Consider the following 16,099-nt stretch of genomic DNA (forward strand, 5'->3'; position numbering starts at 1 on the left):
AGTATGTGCCTCGGGATTGGAACCCAAGGCTTTCTGATTCCAACTCTAGGGCTCCACAGGGCCCTGGATTTAAGAGACGGGAGGCAGCAGCTGTGTAATGGACTCAAAATTCCCTTCATCTTGCTAAGGGTCAGCTTTCTCATCTGTGAAGTGAGTGAGCCCTGTCCTGTAGTACGTCCTACCTTGCAGAACTGTCGAGATCAAATGAACTAATAATGGATGTAAACAGCATTTTATTATTATTTGTGAACCTTAGGAACCCAGATGTGGAGCTCAGAGATCATCTCCTAGCTTCTTAACCTGAGGTCTGTGAACTTTTTTTTTAATTTATAACTATTTCACAATAATTGGTGTCTTTTTATTTTATGCATTTATAAACAATATTTGCATTCCCTCTGTATTTCATTTTATGCATGTGTAAATATGATTCTGACAAGGGGTCTATTGGTTTCCCTAGACTGTCAAAGGGATCCAGGACACACATGCACACACACACAAGGTTAAGGAAACGAGGCTAAGAGATGCTGGAAAGAACTGGATCTGGAGACAAGGCTCAATTAATTGCCACTTACTACAAGAGGCCTTTCCTGCGAGTCAACATTTATTAAGCGCCTACTATATGTCAGGCACTGTACTAAGCGCTGGGAATACAAAGAAAAAAAATAGTCCTCGCCCTTGAAAAGCTTCCATTCGAATGGAGGAGACATATACAAACAAGTATGTATAATATAAGAGACAATCCAACGGAGGTAATTAACCGAAGGAAGGCGCTGGCATTTAAGGGGATAAGGGAAGATTTCCCCGGTTCTAGCCAGCGGGATTTGAGCTAGGACTCCAGTGACTTTTTCCTTATTTTCTATGTCATTTGTAATTGCTTACCTGCAGACATGTGGTTTTTCCCCTGGTAGACCGCAAGCTCCTTGAGGACAGGGACAGTTTCGTTTCTATCTCCGCATCCCTAGTGCCTGGCTCAGTGCCTGCCAGAGTCCGCGCTTAATAAATGCTTGTTGAATGAATGGAACTGTAGCAGCGGAGGCTCAGGATTCGAACCCAGGCATCCGGCCTCCTCATTGCCCTTTCCACTGGAAATGAAAGTTATTCTTTTTCCTCCCGCAGTCTCCCTCATCCCCACCCCTGCCCTTGGCTAGGGTCTAGACACCACCGCTCCGGCCCCGGCTTTTCCCTTCCCTCCCCCCTCCAGCCAAAAATAAACAAACGAAGCTGGCTGGGTGGGGGCAGGGGCTGGGGGAGGGGAAAGAACTTCGCAGCGGGGTGGGGGTGGGGTGAGCGAGCTACTGCCGGGGGTGTCCCGAGGCCTCCCTGGACCAGGGGGACCAGGATGGGGAGAAAGCTTGGACTAGACTACAGGCAGTGCTGAGCCCCGCCCCCCACCCTCCTTCTTTTCCTCCTCTGGAGAGGAGAGCAAAGGAGAGGATGTCACCCGAAGGACCATCAATAATTCAGGGCCCCGCGCAGGGGCTGCTCTGGAGCTCGCCGGCGCAGCGCAGCCTAGGGCTCCGGCTCCGGGGCTGGAATCAAGGACTCCGAGAAGGCCCGAGGTCAGCAGCGAGGGCAGGGCAGCCTGTGGGGCCCAGGGTCCAAGCTTCCTCTACTTAGCCAAGTCCCTTCACCTCACTGGGCCTCAGTTTACTCATCTGTAAAAGGAAGCGGGTGGACTAGACCCGTCCTAAGACGTGGAGGCCCAGAATGGAGGAACGATTTGCCCAAGGTGGAATGGAGAATAGGTGAAAGAAGCAGGAAGAATTGGACAGGGGGACTGAAGGGGAAACATGTTGCCTGGCCTGCTGGCTAAGCCGGACGGTGGGCTCGGAGTGTGGAATGAGATGGGCGTTTTTGGATATAGCCAGCACAGGAATTTGTTTTGCTTCACTCTGCGTATTTATTACAGGGATGTTTTTCTTTTCTTTTTTCAAAAGATGTGGGAAAGAGAGGGGAGAAAGGAAGAAAGAAAGAAAGAAAGAAAGAAAGAAAGAAAGAAAGAAAGAAAGAAAGAAAGAAAGAAAGAAAGAAAGAAAGAAAGAAAGAGAAAGAAAAGAGAAAGGAAGGAAGGAAGAAAAAGAAAAAGGAAGAAAGAAAGAGAAAGGGAGGGAGGGAAAGAAGAAAAGAGGACTGAGGCTTTTTTTTTTTTAATACAGACAACTGAAGGAAGACCAGAAAAGGCACAGACAAGCAGGGAAGCTTTGGAAGTTACAGGTTGGTCTATTTTCAAAAAGAAAAGCAAGCTGTATGTAACAGATCTGTAGTTTCATGTATAATCATCCTTTTTTGTCCTATGGATATACAAAGGCCCATTATACGATTTTTAAAAATAAATTTAGAATAAAAAAATTTTTAAACTTATTTAAAAAAAAAGAGCCAGGAAGAGAGCCCAGGTCTCCTTACACCTAGATTCACACTAACCTATGAGCTATTGGAGAAGAAAGGGATCTGAGAAATCCTCTAGTCCAAAGGTTCCTAACCTTTTTTGTCTAATGGACCCCTTGGTGACAGTCTGGGAAAGATACTCCTTTTCAGAATGTATTTAAATGCATAAAATAAAATACATACAATTACAAAGGAAACCATTCATGTTGTTATCAAAATATCTTTTAAAAAACACCTTAGGCTAAGTACCCCAGAGCTAGCCTAGCCCCTTCCTTTTACAGAGTTGGTAGCTGAGGTTTTAGAGTGCCATGGTCTTGAAGTGGAGGAGAAGACCCTGCTTCCCCAAGCCTCTTAGGGAGGGAGGGGGTGAGGGGGGAAGGCTGAAATTGCTCACAAGGAGGGGAGTGAGGGGCAGCGGAAAGATGCTGTAATTCCTAGGGTGGGGCTGCCCACACTGAGAGAAAGGACTTGGCTGGCCTCTTCTGGCTACCTCCAGCTCAGCTAGGAAGTCTTCCCAGAAACTGCTTGCCTGAGACTCTTTCTTATGAGATAGCCCAATAGTTGAAGTCAGTTGCATTCCTGACTCCCTGGCCATGCTAGAAGCTGGGAATACAAAGAGAAAAATGAAATGATCCTTGCTCTTCAATAGCTTACATCTCATCACCAAACCCTCTGTGGCACTTATGTGTGCATGTCACTACATCTTCAGTCTGCTTTCTCATCGATAAAGTAGACATTCTTAGACCACTTATCTCTTGGTCGTGGTGAGTAAAGTTCTTTCTAAACCTTAAAGTCCTGTCCCAGAAATGACAATGATCCAAGCACTGTTTGATTTTCTGCAGAATCAGAAAGTGACACCGATGTACATGTCCATTTGGACAGAAGGAGAATTCAGAGCCGACTCAAAACTCCTATGTGGGGAAGCGGAAAATATGAATTCCTTCAGCAGTGTGATTCTGGAATTTAGCCTCTAAGTCAAAGAAGAGATTCCCTGGGTAGCCTCAGCCTTGGGAGAGTGGGGAGGGGTGCTCTCTAGTCAACTTCAAGTTTAAAAATTTCAAAATTTAAAAGTTCTGGGACTGGACCTTTTAGAGACCCAAGAGGATTTCCCAATGCAGTGTGATCCTTGGAGAAAGAAGAGAATTTCCCATCTAGTTCTCTACTTAAAGACCAAAGCCAGTGGATCTTTTGGACAGTGATGGTCCCATCACAGAGAGATTGCTCATTCAGCAGCCCCAATGTATGTTTGCCTTCTTGGGGGATTCCAAACCACAGATGAAACCATGAATCTGGGAGGGACTATGTAGGACCATGTTGGAGGGCTATGAATCCACCAAAATGGCAAAGGCTTGCTGTGGTAGCAACCCCAAGTTCAGTCAGTGGAAGAAAGTCACTGATCATCACAGAAAGGCAGTGTAGTACTGTGTAGTGAATAGAGAAGAAATCTTTGAAGCCAAGGAGACATGGGCTCAAATCCCATCTCAGACATATATTGACTGTGTGACCCTGGGCAAGTCAGTTAAGAATTCAATACTCTGGGAATTCTTTAAGACTATAAATCATAGAGAAGGTGCCAATTTGTATTGGTAGAGGTAATTTCCTGACCTGGGAGTTCCCAATATTAATAAAAACACAGATTCAGTATCTATTTCTTGTCTCTAATGATCATTGTAGAATTATATATCTGGAACTGGAAAAGACCTTAGAAGTTACCTATTCTAATCTCTCATTTTGCAGTTCAAGAGACTAGGGCCCAGAGAGATTAAGTAAGAGGATCCACAGGCAGGCCAAAAAGATGGTGAAGGACCTTGAGTCTGTGTTGTATGAGAATCAGATGAATAACAGGGGATATTTATCCTGCAGAAGAGAAGACAGAGTGAACACAATAGTTAGGTTCAAGTATCTGAGGGACTATATTGTGGGAGAAGAACTGGATCTGTTCTGTTTGCCCACAGAGTCCAGAACCAAGAATTGGGGGAAGCTGCAGAGAGGTTTGGAGTCAGGAAGGACTTTGTGTTGATTTGGGAGCTGTCCGAGAGTGGAATGCTCTGACTCAAGAAGTGGTAGATTCTCCCTCCTTGGAGCTCTTCAAGGTAGAAGCAGATGATCATCTGGGCATATTATAGTGAGGATTCCTTTTGTCCGTGGTCTGGCCTTTTGGCTATGACAGCCCTTCCAACTCTTAAATTCTGTGATTCTTATTGAGCTCTATATGCATCTCTTTATCTGGTTATAAAGGACTCACTCTTGTGAGTCCTTCAAATCTTCTGTATTTTCAGTGGAGTGAAATAAGGGCCCTCTTCCCCACATTGCTACCTTGAGTGCTTATATGGGATCTGTTAACTACATTAAAGAAAACCTAGATGTGAGCCAAACCCAATACAGATTAATATTCTACTGAAGGAACTCAGAATATGAACACATAAGTACACAATGGATAAGCTGAGGAAGAAGAAAGCACTTAGCAATGGTTCCCTTTTTTTTGTTCTTCAAACCCCTAACAACAACAGTGTGTCGTGAATCTCCAGAGTAATTTGATATATTATTCTTTACAATTATTTACTACTTAAGGCTCCATTAAAGATTTTTTAGTGTGAATCCCTTGGACCATGTCCCACATCCCCAAGGGATTTAAATGGAACTACTGACCTATGGAAATCAGGAAAGATTTTCTATAGGCAGCAGTATGTGAGCAGAATCGTGAGGAACCTACAGATTCTAAGAGATAGAGGTGAGAAGTGAGAGCATTCCAGGCAAAGAAGGTGAAACGTGAGTTTGGGGAACACTCAATAGGCAGATTTGGCTGGCAAGTGCATGAAAGGAAGTGTTGTACAACAGCTTGGGATGGTAGGTTGGAGTCTGATGACTGGGATGGCTTTAAATGCCAAAATAAGGATCTCTCCTTGTTAGGGTAGGAAGAGTACCCTTTACCTTTCCACTGAATGCTTTCTGGCCCATGGAAAATCATATTAAATCAAATTAAAATCATGACTGAGTCATGACTATTATATATCTGAGCCACACCCTTGGACATAGCCAGTAAAAGGGAGTGGACAGATCTGATTAAAAAAAAAGACCAGAGGATGGAGCATGGACAGAGACCAGAGCTGAAAGAGAGAGGGAGGCTCCACCCAGATGGCGGGCTTAGGTCCTTGGGAAGGGGGAGTCTGTTTATTCATCCCTCCCTCCCCAGGAAACCCCTCAGCCCCAGAAACCAGTAACCCTGAGTCCTGGGCTTAGGTTCCAAGAGGGCACCTAGAGTTTGTCTCCAGATCCCAAGTCATACTTGCACATTATAGATTAGGCTAGATGAACCCAAACACGAGTCACTTTGCTAACTTCCTATCTGTGTGGTCAAGGGTAAGACTTTAAACATTCTGGTGCTCAGCTTTCTCATTCACAAACCAGGAACAGTAATGCTTTCAAGAGTTATTTATAATACCTCAAGATTTAAGCAAAGAAATGCTATGTTAAAAAAAAACTTTTAAAGGATTACAGAAATATGAATTATCATTTTTTCTTTTTAAAATTTATTTTTTTTAGCTTACAACACTCAGTTCCACAAGTTTTTGAGTTCTGAATTTTCTTCCCCTTCCTCTCTTCCCCCCTCCATCCCCCTAAGACCACATGTAATCTACATATAGGTTCTACATATACCTTCACATTAAACTTATTTTCCCAATAATCAAGTTGTAAAGAAGAATTATAACCAATGAAATGAACCATGAGAAAGATGAAACAAGACCTAAAATAAAATAACGTAAAATAAATTTTTTTTTAAAAAGAGAGAGCAAATAGTTTTCTTCAATCTGCCTTCATACTCCTAATTCTTTCTCTGGATGTAGATAGCTGTTTCCATCATGAGTCTTTTGGAGCTGTCTTTGAACTTTGCATTGCTGAGAAGAGCCAAGTCTATCAAAGTTAGTCATCACAGAAGCCATGTGTCTGTGGTTGTCTAAAATAGGGCTCGTGGGCTGCAGTGCAGTGCGATTTTATGCGGCCCGCCTGTGGGTTTTAATTTTCATGAGCAAAAGAATAAATAATTTGCATGGAATGCGTACTAGATTTTTAAATTCCATCGCTAATAAATAATCTCATTGACGTTAATTTTCTTTGGTGTTTTCAAGCAGTATTACGGACAGAACACATCGCATGGAATTTTCAATCCATCTGTGGCATGTGTTCTGTCTGTATGATGCAGACTAGTCAGTATGCACCTACCTTTATACTGTTGTGTTGTCGTTCTGTTGTTTTGTTTTGCTTTCGCGCTTCCCGCCTGTTGTATTGACATCGCGCATTCCTCCACTTTCTATTAGCACTGTATTTTTTATTCTGGGTGCAGCCCTTGAATAATTATTTTATTTTAATGCAGCCCTAAGATAACCTAAGGTTGGACAGTGCAGTGTTCTCCTGGTTCTGCTCCCTTCATTCATCATTAGATCATATAAGTCTCTCCAGGTTCTTATGAAGTCCATCTGCTCCCCATTTCTTATAGCACAATGGTATTCCATTACATTCATATACCACGATTTGTTTAGCCATTCCGCAAAGGATGGGCATCCTCTTGATTTCCAGTTCTTTGCCACCACAAAAAGACCTGCTGTAAATATTTTTGTACATATGGGCCCCTTTCCCACTTGTGTGATCTCTTTGGGATACAGCCCTAGAAGTGATATTCCTGGGTCAAAAGATATATACATTTTTATAGCATGGTTCCAAATTGCTCTCCAGAAGAGCTGGATCAGTTCACAACTCCACTAACAATGTAACAATGTTCCAATTTTCCCACATCTTCTCCAGAATTTATTATTTTCCTGTTTTGTCAAGTTAGCCAATCTGACAGGAGAGATGTGGTACCTGAGAGTTGTTTTGACACCATCATCATTATTATTAATAAAAAATTGTTATTTGGGTCTCAGTCAACATTAGACACAGTGGAAGGGAGAGGAAAGGGCTATGAAACCTAGTCCTATATATGCCACCAACTCAATATATGACCTTGGGCAAGTCCTTTCTCTACTTTGGACCTCAGTTTCTCCTTCTGTAAAGTTAAGGGGTGTTTTAACAACCCAGCTAGCAGCTTCTGTGGGGGCGTAAGATGCACCCAGGACGCTGCCGGGATGCTGGAAAAGCACAGGTTCTTTTTATCTGCTTAAACAAGGAAAGCACGGTGAAGGGGTTGACCAGCTTACTTTAATCCAGCATTCACTTAGCATACAGACAACATTCATTTTGTTCAGGGGAAAACGCCAGCATTCAGTTAGCATTCAGTTAGTTCAGGGGAGCATACAGACAAGCATCAAGAGACAGACCAAATACAGATTCATTGACTTACTTCAGGGGAAAAAAACCAGCACCCTGAGGTTCAAAACAATCATTTAGTTCGGGGGAAAAACAAACCAGCACCCCGAACCTCAAAACCAAAATACAGACAAATTACAAATATCAACAGACAGACCCAATACAATTCATAGTTACCAACATCTGGGCTCGGCCCGAGAGCAAGGGCTGGCCCAGAGTCACGCTCCCCGCTTGCTCCCACACCAACCGGAAGAGGAAAGAGAGAGCTTTTTGACATCATCAAGCACCGCCTGAATGACCAGGGCCGATTGGTTCTTGACTTGGCCTCTCCCCCTAGCGTAGACGTTAACACCTCCCCTCAGCCAGCCCCATGACTCATCACACAGGAAGTTTTCTGCTTCCTGACATGCTCTCTGGGCTTCCTGCCCCGGAAGAGCAAGCCACAGCATCCAGAGGCTCAATGAGGTAAGCTGAGTCATTCAAAGAAAACAAAGGCCATTCTGGTTACAAGGGGTTAACTAGATGTTCTTTAAGTTCCTTCCCTAAGACTCTGTTCTGGTCTGTCCACCACAAACCCATCCTACCAGCTTTGAGAAGAATTAAACAGAATTATCAGCCTCTTAGGTGCCCCATCCTTCAGAGCCAGACTTAGCCTTTCTTAAAAACTGCATCGAAATATTCCTCCCACTTTCCTTATATTATTACTGTTACTTCCCAATAACATCCTCACCATAGAGTCTTCTCTTGTAACAAAGGGGTGCAGTGAAGTAAAACAAGTCACACATTTCCCGTATCTGACAACATATGCCCCATCCTGTATCACTAGTTCCCCACCTCTTTGGCAAGAGAAAGGAGGTATGTTTCTAAACTCGAGGTTTCAGCCTTTCCCCCCCACAAACACACTTAATAGTATTTTATTTTTTCTAATTACACGTAAAGATAATTTTCAACATTCACTTGTATAATCCAAATTTTTTCTCCTTCTCTCCCTTCCCTCCCCCTCTCCAAGACAGCATGCAATCTGATATAGGTTACATGTATAACCTATGTTATACATTATGTTATACATTAAACACATTTCCACATTAGTCATGTTGTGAAAGGAGAATCAGAACAAAAGGGAAAATCCATGAGAAAGAAAAAACAAAAAAAGTGAAAATGGTCTGCTTCGATCTGCATTCAGACTGCATAGCTCTTTTTCAGGACGTGGATGGCATTTTCCATCATGAGTCTTATGGAATGGTCTTGGATTATTGCACTGCTGAGAAGAGCTAAGTCTATCAAAGTGAGTCATTGCATAATGTGGCTATTACTGTGTACAATGTCCTCCTGGTTCTGCTCACTTCACTCAGCATCAGTTCATGTAAGTCTTTCCAGGTTTTTCTGAAATCTGCCTGCTCATCCTTTCTTATAGCAGAATAGTATTCCATTACATTCAGATATCACAACTTGTTCAGCCATTTCCCAATTGATGGGCATCCCCTCAATTTCAAATTTTTTGCCATCACAAAAAGAACTGCTATAAATATTTTTGAACATGTTATCCTTCTCTTTTTTTCATGATCTCTTTGGAATATAGACCTAGAAGCGGTATTGCTGGATCAAAGAGTAGGCACAGTTTTATAGCCTTTTGGGCATAGTTCCAAATTGCTCTCCAGAATGGTTGGATCAGTTCACAACTCCACCAGCAATGCATTAATGTTTCAATTTTCCTACATCTTCTACAGTATTTATCATTTTCCTTTTCTGTCATACTAACCAATCTGATAGTCATGAGGTGGTACCTCAGAGTTGTTTTAATTTGCATTTCTCTAATCAATAGCGATTTAGAGCATCATAGGACTATAGATAGCTTTAATTTCTTCATCTGAAAACTGCCTTTCAGTCTTCTAAAGTCACTGAACTGATCAGAGTTTTCGTGTTGTTTTGTCCTAGATTCTGGGTTACACCAAAGTATGTTACACACAAAATATCAATGATTGGAATTGAAAAAAAGAAAATTGAAGAAAGAATTTTTAAAAGAATAAAATAAATAAAGAATTTTTAAAAACTTGCATTTGAAATCAATCAATATAAATAATTAATTTTTAAAAGAAGAAAAAAAAGTACCAATGACTGCTTACCAGCTCAACTATGGAAAAACAGAAGGGAGGGAGACCAGAGAGACATCGAACCTTCTGAAGAAGGCGAGAAGGGCTGAGAGGTAGGAAAGGAGGTCAGAAATCAGATTTTCTCTTCCTTTCCTTTCAGAATCCTAATAATTGCTATTCCCCCATATATATGACATTCCATCTCTAGCTCCTAGGCCTTTGCCTAGGCTGTCCCTCATGCTTGGAATGCTCTTCCTCCTCACCTCTGCCTCTTAGAATCACTTAGCTCTATTCAAAGCCCAGTTCAAGGGCCACCTCCTGACCTTACCTTCGTTGTTAGCCCTCCCTGACCCCTGAAATCACTCTGAATTTACTTTGCAGGTAGTCCGTGTTTACTTCTGTGTATACATGCTGCTTCTAAGTGCTCTCCAGCCTTCCAATAGAATGTCAATTCTTCGAAAACAGGACGATCTTTTTTTCCTCTTTGTTTCCCTAGTGCAGAGGGCTGGGTGTATATCAGGTTCTTAACAGATGCTTGTTAGACTGACTGAAAATAATAATAAAATCATGGGCCATTAGAGCTGGGAAAGACTTGAGAGATCTCTACTCTGGCCTCAGTGGACAGAAAGAAATGAGGCCTCAAAGAAGGGAGGGGATTGTTCAAGCTGATTGTACAAAAAGGTTAGTAGGGTGGCTAGAATTAGGGCCTAGCTCGGGGGTGGGGAACCTGTAGCCTCAAGGCCACCTCTAGGTCCTCAAGTGAGGCCCTTTGACTAAATCCAAACTTCACAGAACAGATCCCCTTAATAAAAGGATTTGTTCTATAAAACCTGGACTCAGTCAAAAGGCCATACTCGAGGACCTAGAGGGCCACATATGGGCTCTAGGCTGCAGATTCCCCATCCCCGCCCTAGTTCTTCTGAGTGCCAGCCTATGGCTCTTACAAGTTCTCTCTGTTCCTCCCTCTCTCATACTCCAATCTCTCCCTCCCTCCTTCTTCATTTTCTTTCTTCTCTTTCCTTTCTTCCTTCCCTTCCCTCCCTTCCTTCTTTTTTCCCCTTTCCTTCCTACCTTCCCTTCTTCCCTCCATCTCTTCCTCTCTTTTCTCCCTCAGTCTCATCCTTCCCTCCTTCCTTTCTATTCCCTCATTCTAGGTCCATTCCCCCACATCCCTCTGTCTGCAGGCAGAGGTATACAGCTAGTTCGGCTGTGTCTCCCGGGGCCCCTGGCAGCCCTGCCCTGATTCTCATGAGTGACCAAAGAACCAGCAGGAACTCCATCCAACTCCAGAGAACACTCCCCTTAGAGCTAAGTCCATCATTGGATTTGCCCCCTGCTGCTCCTTGGGTGGAAAACTTGCTAGGGCAGAAGAAATCCTCCCCCTCTGCATGGGGAGGGCAGCATTTTTCCCAGAGATGACAAGAGACTGAAATAGGGCATTTTTCAAAGCCCAAGTTGCAATAAAGATTGAGTGAATGGTTTCTCTAAAGGCTCCTAGGCCCTGAGCAGAGTTATCTGTTATTTGATCCCCAATGGCAGGACTTATATTATTGTTAATAACCTGAGCTTTCCATTATCTAAAAGTGCTTAAGAGATTTCAAGACACAGGAGATAACGCAGTCCATCGTTTCCCCAGCTGACATTCTAATGTGTGGACGAACAAGGAGCGTGAACATGGATCTGGGCCATGGAAGGAAAGCCCACATGCCTTTGGTCTGCAGCCTCCTAGAGTCTGGACCCTAAACCAAGCCAAACCTTGAATGAGGTTCTTCCGCTGCCCTCTTTGAATGGAAAACACTTTTGTTGTAGAAACAGCTTTGGATGGGAAGCCAGAAGACCTAGGTCCAAATCCAGGCTCATGTTCTTCCTGGCTACGCAATTCTGGGCAAGTCACAGTTGATGACCCTGAACCTAAGGGCTTTGGGAATAGCAGTGCTACTCACAAACCACGAGACCTCCTTCCAGCCCAGCCTCCATAGCCATGATGAAGAGGAGGTACCATCTCCCCTCAGACTGTGATGGAGGCAGCCCAGTACTCTGAACCCATAGCAATGGATAACCTCCAGCCATCATCCTGGGACAGTCCTCAGGGAGATGCAGCCTGATGCCTGCTCTTTTTAGTAGAGGCTACAGCCACAGGCACTGTCGGACCAGAAAGGAAAGTTCTTGTCACCAAAGTCCTTGGTGTGGGTTCATCATCAGAAACTGATATGATGATGGATTTTATCAGTGGAAATGACATTAAAAACAAACATTGCCATCTATCCTGCTGCTGTGCCCTAAGAAGCACAGGTCTGTCCCATCTGACTCATAGCTGGAACCTTTCTTATCGTGCTGCCTCCACCATTAGAAAGTGAGCTCGTGTAGAAGAGGGAGTGGTTTGACTCTTCTATGTGTATCACTAGCACATAGTAGGTGCCTAATAAGTGCTCATTGATTGACTATGCTCACTCATGCTTGGAGATGAGCCATACTTACCTGTTCATGTGTGTTTTGGTCCCTGGGCTGAAGGAGGTGATACAATTCATTACTCATACTTAGGTGGGAGAGAGTTGGGAGAAGCCTAAACTAGCCAAAGCTTCAGCCTGGAAAGCTGTGACAGAAACCAAAGTTATGGGTTTTTTTTTTTTAAATAAGTATTTATCGATCTGTTGATTTTACAAATTAGGAAAGTGAGGCACAGAGTGATGTGTTATCATGATTCAATATGGAAACAGTTCTGATGCAATTGAAGAGGCTCAAAAGTTAGCTGATAGATGGAAAGCAAACCCAGACCAATTTGTGTAGGGCCCATAGCAGTATTCTTGGCGCAATTGTATCCATGTCCTAGAAAAGATGGATATGGAGTCTGTCGAGCTTTTTTATTTGGGTTCCCAAGTTCCCAAGATGTTCAACAGTGTTCAGTTAAAACATCTGGCTGTGGAGCCCCTCGTGGATGATGAGGACGGTTCTAGACTTTCTGATACCTGCCAACGCCAACATTTCCTTGAGTACGTTGCTCTCAAAGTCTCTCCTTCGGTTACGGTGGATCCTGGCAGGGAATCCCCACATTGAAAAATATTTTTGCTATAACACTTTGAGGGTATGCTCCCCATAGGCTCTTGAATGGAGGAGTGATATAATCAGACCTGAACTTTATTAATATCAGTCTGGCAACTGTGCATGAAAGATGGATTGGGCAGGGGAGAGGCTGGAGGCAGGTAGGGAGTCCAGTGAGGATCCTGGCAAGAGACAACAAGGGCCAGAACTAGGGTGGTGAGATGAGTAGAGAGAGGGATGGATGCCAAAGAAGCTGCAGAGGCAGAATCAACCAGATTCCAGCAACTGGATATGGGGCGGAGGCCCAGGAAGGAATTGGAGATGGTGCCCAGACTGAAAACCAGAGAGATGGCAGCTGCCTAGTTAGAAATAGCCAAGTGATGATGATAAGGAAGAGAGAGAAGGAAAATGAGTTGACTTTTGAAAGACCTGTGGGACGTGCAGGTGGTTAACAGTTCAGCAGGCAGTTAAACTGTAGACCAGGAGAGAGGTTAAAGCTTAGGTATGTTGTTTTAAGAGTCATCTACAGAGGGTAAATGAAGCTATGGGAGCTGATGAGATAATCAAAAAAATATGAAGAGAGAAAAGGAGAGGGTATTGAACAGAAATCTGGGGCTACCCTCACAGTTAGTGATATGTCTGCAAAGGTTCCATTCCAAAAGAGAAGATAGGAGAACCAGGACAGAGCATCATCACTGAAAACCCAGGTAGGATAGAGCATATGCAAGGAGCAAGTGTTAAATGCTACAAAGAGGTCAAGAAGGATGACACAATCATCCCGTTGGATTCAGCAAAAGAATTCATTGGGGACCTTGGAGAACGCCATTTCAATCCAGCTGTGGGACCCAAAGCCTATTTGCAAGGGATTAAGAAGTGAGTGGGAGGTGGAAAAACAGAGACACCCCTGGAGCCTAGAGACATTTTTCTGGAGGTTTGACTATGAAAGGGAGTAGAGATATGGGAAGGTAGCTTGAGGGGGTGGTAGCAACAAGTAAAGGTTTAGTAAGGGTGGGAAAGAGCTTTAGGGATTAGGAGAGGTAGAAATTTAGGGAGACACGCCCACCAATTGAGGAATGGCAAAACTAATTATGGCATAGCTTGTGACAGATATTAGTAACAGATTCATTATGTGAGAATATATTCATATAAATATCATTGCACCATAAGAAACAATGAAAGAGATGGTTTCAGAAAAATTTGGGAAGACTTGTATGAATCGTTGTCGAGAAGAACCAGAAATATAATATATACATTACCAACATCATAAAGAAAAACAACTTTGAAAGACTTGAGAACTGTGATGAGCCCAACCACAACTCCAGGGGCTGATGAGGAAGCAGCACACTGCCCTCTCTGGACAGAGGCGGGATGGACTCTGCGGGCAGGTTTTTTGGGCTTGGCAAATGTGGGAATTTGTTTTCCTGGACTGAATATTTGCTATGAAGACTTTGTTTTTCTTTTTCTTTCCAAGAGGGGATGGGTAGGAGGCAAGGCGGCTGATGATAAGTTTCATCCTTCTTGACCTCTTTGTAGCATTTAATGTAGTTCACCACATTTTTCTTTCCAAGAGGGGACGGGTAGGAGGCAAAGGAGGCGGGAGGGGATAGGGATAGGGAAGCAAGAAATTAAAAAAAAAGAGAAACATTGCAGGCTCTTATTTTAAAAATACAAAGAAAGAGAGCAGAAGGCAATAGGCCAGGAAGAATCACAGACAATCAGGAAAGCTTTAAATGCTACAGATTGAATTTTATTATATATTTTAAATGAAGAGCAAGCCATATATGAGAGCTATAGTTCTATGTATAATTCTCTTTTTTCCTCTTCTGTATATGGAAATTTCCATTTTATTTGATGTTTGCTAAGTTCAGAATGAAAGTAATTTAAAAAAAAAAGAAATAGGGAGAAGAAAGGATGATAAAAGGAGCAAGGCCTGGGAGGAGGGGTGGAATCAAAGGTAGAAGTGGAAGAGTGGGCATCTGCAAGAAGAGCCACCCTCTCCTCGGAGCCTGGAACAAAGGAGGAGAGAGGTTACTGGAAGATTCTATGCTGATTTGTAGCATTGAGTTGGGGAGGAGAGGGAGCTCTTCTCAAATAGCATCATTTTTTTCCATGAATCATGAGGCAAGATCCTCTGCTAAGAGCGAGGGGGAAGGGAGTGGTATGGAAAGCCAGAGGAAAGAAGAGGAAGGCTCCCAAGAGTTGCTGTGGGAAATTCTAAAGAGAGAAGCTCAGGGAGGCTGCTTGGACCAGTCTGGGATGGACGGGTGGAGACTCCATGACAGATTTGTAGGGGACCCGGCCAGCACAGTTGTGTGACTTCTTCCAGCTGGGTTAGCAGCACGAGATCAGGAGCAGAGCAGGCAGATGGTGGGAATAATCCAGGGTTGGGATTTGGAAAGGGATGAGCCTTGGGACAAGGGGGTAGAAATCTTAAGGGCAGAGCACAGTATTTCAGTTCAACTGGTTAACAGCAGGGTCAAGAATTTGAAAAGAAGAAAAGAGGGTCAAAACTGAGGTCATGGCCTGGGAAAGCAAGGGTTGGGGAGCAGGAGGGAGGAGTAACCAACTGGAGGTGTATGTAAAGATGAGGCATAGACCCAGGTGGGATGCGGTGGACAGAGTGGCTGGAAGATTTGAGTTCAAATTCATCACAAACTCAGACGCTTACTAGCTGTGTGACCCTGAGCACAAGTCACTTAACCACATTTGTCAATTGGGGAGCTTACTTCCTAGAGTTGTTGTGGGGATCAAAGGAGAAAACCTAAGTGAAGAGCTTGGCAAACCTTAAAGCCATGTACAAACGTTAGTTACTGTTACTATTCTGAGCTTTGGCTCTAAATACAGAGAATCAAGATAAATGAAGTCACACTCCATTAGCTTTACTGAAGTCTTAGTTTCCCCGCTCTGTAAATTGAAGGTATAGAACTAGGTGATCTCTAAGGCCCTTCCCAGCTTGGACATTCTGTGTTCTGTGCTCTACGGTCCCTCCCAGCTCAGACGTTTTCCAGCTTTGATATTCAGTGTTCTTTTCTCCAAGGGCCCTTCCAGTTCTAATGGTCCCTGTTCTATGTTCTAACTCTCTTTCCAGCTCTGATGTTTTCTGCTCTTAGCTTTTAGGATGTCCTGGATCCCTCCGGCAGTCTGATCAAACCTATGGACCCTTTTATCAGAATCATGTTTTTAAATCCATAGGATTATAAAGGGAACCAATTTTAGTGGAAACAAGGGTATATATAATAAATTTCCCCCATCCCTCACTGAACCCCTGAAATCTATCTTGGGAC

Source organism: Trichosurus vulpecula, chromosome 8, assembly GCF_011100635.1.
Source record: "Trichosurus vulpecula isolate mTriVul1 chromosome 8, mTriVul1.pri, whole genome shotgun sequence".
In the NCBI taxonomy this organism is placed as follows: domain Eukaryota; kingdom Metazoa; phylum Chordata; class Mammalia; order Diprotodontia; family Phalangeridae; genus Trichosurus; species Trichosurus vulpecula.